The sequence below is a fragment of the Pavona decussata genome, unplaced genomic scaffold, assembly GCF_977016875.1.
Source record: "Pavona decussata unplaced genomic scaffold, jaPavDecu1.1 SCAFFOLD_223, whole genome shotgun sequence".
NCBI lineage: Eukaryota > Metazoa > Cnidaria > Anthozoa > Scleractinia > Agariciidae > Pavona > Pavona decussata.
Window position 1 is genome coordinate 4,290,803 of NW_028145628.1, and position 7,362 is coordinate 4,298,164.

Sequence of the window (7,362 nt, forward strand, 5' to 3'; positions counted from 1 at the left end):
TGATTCCATTTTCAATGTTTTCACTTGACTATGACAAAGGCAAAGTCAAATACTCACCCCTATATGGACGGGGAAGCAAAGTGACGATTTTGGTAGGTCGCCATTTTCAATCAGGAATGTTGCCAATGAAAAGAGCGTCCAAAAAAACGTAGTTGGGACACATTTTTGTTAGAAATTGGCGAGCTAACCAAAAGTGCACTTTTTTGGTGGGCCTCCCCTACCCCCCTCAGGAGCAGTTCTATGAGTCTGCTCCCAAGGGAGGCACAAAACCTACTCCATAGTAGGTTTTCTTGCATGCTGATTCCATTTTCAATGTTTTCACTTGACTATGACAAAGGCAAAGTCAAATACTCACCCCTATATGGACGGGGAAGCAAAGTGACGATTTTGGTAGGTCGCCATTTTCAATCAGGAATGTTGCCAATGAAAAGAGCGTCCAAAAAAACGTAGTTGGGACACATTTTTGTTAGAAATTGGCGAGCTAACCAAAAGTGCACTTTTTTGGTGGGCCTCCCCTACCCCCCTCAGGAGCAGTTCTATGAGTCTGCTCCCAAGGGAGGCACAAAACCTACTCCATAGTAGGTTTTCTTGCATGCTGATTCCATTTTCAATGTTTTCACTTGACTATGACAAAGGCAAAGTCAAATACTCACCCCTATATGGACGGGGAAGCAAAGTGACGATTTTGGTAGGTCGCCATTTTCAATCAGGAATGTTGCCAATGAAAAGAGCGTCCAAAAAAACGTAGTTGGGACACATTTTTGTTAGAAATTGGCGAGCTAACCAAAAGTGCACTTTTTTGGTGGGCCTCCCCTACCCCCCTCAGGAGCAGTTCTATGAGTCTGCTCCCAAGGGAGGCACAAAACCTACTCCATAGTAGGTTTTCTTGCATGCTGATTCCATTTTCAATGTTTTCACTTGACTATGACAAAGGCAAAGTCAAATACTCACCCCTATATGGACGGGGAAGCAAAGTGACGATTTTGGTAGGTCGCCATTTTCAATCAGGAATGTTGCCAATGAAAAGAGCGTCCAAAAAAACGTAGTTGGGACACATTTTTGTTAGAAATTGGCGAGCTAACCAAAAGTGCACTTTTTTGGTGGGCCTCCCCTACCCCCCTCAGGAGCAGTTCTATGAGTCTGCTCCCAAGGGAGGCACAAAACCTACTCCATAGTAGGTTTTCTTGCATGCTGATTCCATTTTCAATGTTTTCACTTGACTATGACAAAGGCAAAGTCAAATACTCACCCCTATATGGACGGGGAAGCAAAGTGACGATTTTGGTAGGTCGCCATTTTCAATCAGGAATGTTGCCAATGAAAAGAGCGTCCAAAAAAACGTAGTTGGGACACATTTTTGTTAGAAATTGGCGAGCTAACCAAAAGTGCACTTTTTTGGTGGGCCTCCCCTACCCCCCTCAGGAGCAGTTCTATGAGTCTGCTCCCAAGGGAGGCACAAAACCTACTCCATAGTAGGTTTTCTTGCATGCTGATTCCATTTTCAATGTTTTCACTTGACTATGACAAAGGCAAAGTCAAATACTCACCCCTATATGGACGGGGAAGCAAAGTGACGATTTTGGTAGGTCGCCATTTTCAATCAGGAATGTTGCCAATGAAAAGAGCGTCCAAAAAAACGTAGTTGGGACACATTTTTGTTAGAAATTGGCGAGCTAACCAAAAGTGCACTTTTTTGGTGGGCCTCCCCTACCCCCCTCAGGAGCAGTTCTATGAGTCTGCTCCCAAGGGAGGCACAAAACCTACTCCATAGTAGGTTTTCTTGCATGCTGATTCCATTTTCAATGTTTTCACTTGACTATGACAAAGGCAAAGTCAAATACTCACCCCTATATGGACGGGGAAGCAAAGTGACGATTTTGGTAGGTCGCCATTTTCAATCAGGAATGTTGCCAATGAAAAGAGCGTCCAAAAAAACGTAGTTGGGACACATTTTTGTTAGAAATTGGCGAGCTAACCAAAAGTGCACTTTTTTGGTGGGCCTCCCCTACCCCCCTCAGGAGCAGTTCTATGAGTCTGCTCCCAAGGGAGGCACAAAACCTACTCCATAGTAGGTTTTCTTGCATGCTGATTCCATTTTCAATGTTTTCACTTGACTATGACAAAGGCAAAGTCAAATACTCACCCCTATATGGACGGGGAAGCAAAGTGACGATTTTGGTAGGTCGCCATTTTCAATCAGGAATGTTGCCAATGAAAAGAGCGTCCAAAAAAACGTAGTTGGGACACATTTTTGTTAGAAATTGGCGAGCTAACCAAAAGTGCACTTTTTTGGTGGGCCTCCCCTACCCCCCTCAGGAGCAGTTCTATGAGTCTGCTCCCAAGGGAGGCACAAAACCTACTCCATAGTAGGTTTTCTTGCATGCTGATTCCATTTTCAATGTTTTCACTTGACTATGACAAAGGCAAAGTCAAATACTCACCCCTATATGGACGGGGAAGCAAAGTGACGATTTTGGTAGGTCGCCATTTTCAATCAGGAATGTTGCCAATGAAAAGAGCGTCCAAAAAAACGTAGTTGGGACACATTTTTGTTAGAAATTGGCGAGCTAACCAAAAGTGCACTTTTTTGGTGGGCCTCCCCTACCCCCCTCAGGAGCAGTTCTATGAGTCTGCTCCCAAGGGAGGCACAAAACCTACTCCATAGTAGGTTTTCTTGCATGCTGATTCCATTTTCAATGTTTTCACTTGACTATGACAAAGGCAAAGTCAAATACTCACCCCTATATGGACGGGGAAGCAAAGTGACGATTTTGGTAGGTCGCCATTTTCAATCAGGAATGTTGCCAATGAAAAGAGCGTCCAAAAAAACGTAGTTGGGACACATTTTTGTTAGAAATTGGCGAGCTAACCAAAAGTGCACTTTTTTGGTGGGCCTCCCCTACCCCCCTCAGGAGCAGTTCTATGAGTCTGCTCCCAAGGGAGGCACAAAACCTACTCCATAGTAGGTTTTCTTGCATGCTGATTCCATTTTCAATGTTTTCACTTGACTATGACAAAGGCAAAGTCAAATACTCACCCCTATATGGACGGGGAAGCAAAGTGACGATTTTGGTAGGTCGCCATTTTCAATCAGGAATGTTGCCAATGAAAAGAGCGTCCAAAAAAACGTAGTTGGGACACATTTTTGTTAGAAATTGGCGAGCTAACCAAAAGTGCACTTTTTTGGTGGGCCTCCCCTACCCCCCTCAGGAGCAGTTCTATGAGTCTGCTCCCAAGGGAGGCACAAAACCTACTCCATAGTAGGTTTTCTTGCATGCTGATTCCATTTTCAATGTTTTCACTTGACTATGACAAAGGCAAAGTCAAATACTCACCCCTATATGGACGGGGAAGCAAAGTGACGATTTTGGTAGGTCGCCATTTTCAATCAGGAATGTTGCCAATGAAAAGAGCGTCCAAAAAAACGTAGTTGGGACACATTTTTGTTAGAAATTGGCGAGCTAACCAAAAGTGCACTTTTTTGGTGGGCCTCCCCTACCCCCCTCAGGAGCAGTTCTATGAGTCTGCTCCCAAGGGAGGCACAAAACCTACTCCATAGTAGGTTTTCTTGCATGCTGATTCCATTTTCAATGTTTTCACTTGACTATGACAAAGGCAAAGTCAAATACTCACCCCTATATGGACGGGGAAGCAAAGTGACGATTTTGGTAGGTCGCCATTTTCAATCAGGAATGTTGCCAATGAAAAGAGCGTCCAAAAAAACGTAGTTGGGACACATTTTTGTTAGAAATTGGCGAGCTAACCAAAAGTGCACTTTTTTGGTGGGCCTCCCCTACCCCCCTCAGGAGCAGTTCTATGAGTCTGCTCCCAAGGGAGGCACAAAACCTACTCCATAGTAGGTTTTCTTGCAAGCTGATTCCATTTTCAATGTTTTCACTTGACTATGACAAAGGCAAAGTCAAATACTCACCCCTATATGGACGGGGAAGCAAAGTGACGATTTTGGTAGGTCGCCATTTTCAATCAGGAATGTTGCCAATGAAAAGAGCGTCCAAAAAAACGTAGTTGGGACACATTTTTGTTAGAAATTGGCGAGCTAACCAAAAGTGCACTTTTTTGGTGGGCCTCCCCTACCCCCCTCAGGAGCAGTTCTATGAGTCTGCTCCCAAGGGAGGCACAAAACCTACTCCATAGTAGGTTTTCTTGCATGCTGATTCCATTTTCAATGTTTTCACTTGACTATGACAAAGGCAAAGTCAAATACTCACCCCTATATGGACGGGGAAGCAAAGTGACGATTTTGGTAGGTCGCCATTTTCAATCAGGAATGTTGCCAATGAAAAGAGCGTCCAAAAAAACGTAGTTGGGACACATTTTTGTTAGAAATTGGCGAGCTAACCAAAAGTGCACTTTTTTGGTGGGCCTCCCCTACCCCCCTCAGGAGCAGTTCTATGAGTCTGCTCCCAAGGGAGGCACAAAACCTACTCCATAGTAGGTTTTCTTGCATGCTGATTCCATTTTCAATGTTTTCACTTGACTATGACAAAGGCAAAGTCAAATACTCACCCCTATATGGACGGGGAAGCAAAGTGACGATTTTGGTAGGTCGCCATTTTCAATCAGGAATGTTGCCAATGAAAAGAGCGTCCAAAAAAACGTAGTTGGGACACATTTTTGTTAGAAATTGGCGAGCTAACCAAAAGTGCACTTTTTTGGTGGGCCTCCCCTACCCCCCTCAGGAGCAGTTCTATGAGTCTGCTCCCAAGGGAGGCACAAAACCTACTCCATAGTAGGTTTTCTTGCAAGCTGATTCCATTTTCAATGTTTTCACTTGACTATGACAAAGGCAAAGTCAAATACTCACCCCTATATGGACGGGGAAGCAAAGTGACGATTTTGGTAGGTCGCCATTTTCAATCAGGAATGTTGCCAATGAAAAGAGCGTCCAAAAAAACGTAGTTGGGACACATTTTTGTTAGAAATTGGCGAGCTAACCAAAAGTGCACTTTTTTGGTGGGCCTCCCCTACCCCCCTCAGGAGCAGTTCTATGAGTCTGCTCCCAAGGGAGGCACAAAACCTACTCCATAGTAGGTTTTCTTGCATGCTGATTCCATTTTCAATGTTTTCACTTGACTATGACAAAGGCAAAGTCAAATACTCACCCCTATATGGACGGGGAAGCAAAGTGACGATTTTGGTAGGTCGCCATTTTCAATCAGGAATGTTGCCAATGAAAAGAGCGTCCAAAAAAACGTAGTTGGGACACATTTTTGTTAGAAATTGGCGAGCTAACCAAAAGTGCACTTTTTTGGTGGGCCTCCCCTACCCCCCTCAGGAGCAGTTCTATGAGTCTGCTCCCAAGGGAGGCACAAAACCTACTCCATAGTAGGTTTTCTTGCATGCTGATTCCATTTTCAATGTTTTCACTTGACTATGACAAAGGCAAAGTCAAATACTCACCCCTATATGGACGGGGAAGCAAAGTGACGATTTTGGTAGGTCGCCATTTTCAATCAGGAATGTTGCCAATGAAAAGAGCGTCCAAAAAAACGTAGTTGGGACACATTTTTGTTAGAAATTGGCGAGCTAACCAAAAGTGCACTTTTTTGGTGGGCCTCCCCTACCCCCCTCAGGAGCAGTTCTATGAGTCTGCTCCCAAGGGAGGCACAAAACCTACTCCATAGTAGGTTTTCTTGCATGCTGATTCCATTTTCAATGTTTTCACTTGACTATGACAAAGGCAAAGTCAAATACTCACCCCTATATGGACGGGGAAGCAAAGTGACGATTTTGGTAGGTCGCCATTTTCAATCAGGAATGTTGCCAATGAAAAGAGCGTCCAAAAAAACGTAGTTGGGACACATTTTTGTTAGAAATTGGCGAGCTAACCAAAAGTGCACTTTTTTGGTGGGCCTCCCCTACCCCCCTCAGGAGCAGTTCTATGAGTCTGCTCCCAAGGGAGGCACAAAACCTACTCCATAGTAGGTTTTCTTGCATGCTGATTCCATTTTCAATGTTTTCACTTGACTATGACAAAGGCAAAGTCAAATACTCACCCCTATATGGACGGGGAAGCAAAGTGACGATTTTGGTAGGTCGCCATTTTCAATCAGGAATGTTGCCAATGAAAAGAGCGTCCAAAAAAACGTAGTTGGGACACATTTTTGTTAGAAATTGGCGAGCTAACCAAAAGTGCACTTTTTTGGTGGGCCTCCCCTACCCCCCTCAGGAGCAGTTCTATGAGTCTGCTCCCAAGGGAGGCACAAAACCTACTCCATAGTAGGTTTTCTTGCAAGCTGATTCCATTTTCAATGTTTTCACTTGACTATGACAAAGGCAAAGTCAAATACTCACCCCTATATGGACGGGGAAGCAAAGTGACGATTTTGGTAGGTCGCCATTTTCAATCAGGAATGTTGCCAATGAAAAGAGCGTCCAAAAAAACGTAGTTGGGACACATTTTTGTTAGAAATTGGCGAGCTAACCAAAAGTGCACTTTTTTGGTGGGCCTCCCCTACCCCCCTCAGGAGCAGTTCTATGAGTCTGCTCCCAAGGGAGGCACAAAACCTACTCCATAGTAGGTTTTCTTGCATGCTGATTCCATTTTCAATGTTTTCACTTGACTATGACAAAGGCAAAGTCAAATACTCACCCCTATATGGACGGGGAAGCAAAGTGACGATTTTGGTAGGTCGCCATTTTCAATCAGGAATGTTGCCAATGAAAAGAGCGTCCAAAAAAACGTAGTTGGGACACATTTTTGTTAGAAATTGGCGAGCTAACCAAAAGTGCACTTTTTTGGTGGGCCTCCCCTACCCCCCTCAGGAGCAGTTCTATGAGTCTGCTCCCAAGGGAGGCACAAAACCTACTCCATAGTAGGTTTTCTTGCATGCTGATTCCATTTTCAATGTTTTCACTTGACTATGACAAAGGCAAAGTCAAATACTCACCCCTATATGGACGGGGAAGCAAAGTGACGATTTTGGTAGGTCGCCATTTTCAATCAGGAATGTTGCCAATGAAAAGAGCGTCCAAAAAAACGTAGTTGGGACACATTTTTGTTAGAAATTGGCGAGCTAACCAAAAGTGCACTTTTTTGGTGGGCCTCCCCTACCCCCCTCAGGAGCAGTTCTATGAGTCTGCTCCCAAGGGAGGCACAAAACCTACTCCATAGTAGGTTTTCTTGCATGCTGATTCCATTTTCAATGTTTTCACTTGACTATGACAAAGGCAAAGTCAAATACTCACCCCTATATGGACGGGGAAGCAAAGTGACGATTTTGGTAGGTCGCCATTTTCAATCAGGAATGTTGCCAATGAAAAGAGCGTCCAAAAAAACGTAGTTGGGACACATTTTTGTTAGAAATTGGCGAGCTAACCAAAAGTGCACTTTTTTGGTGG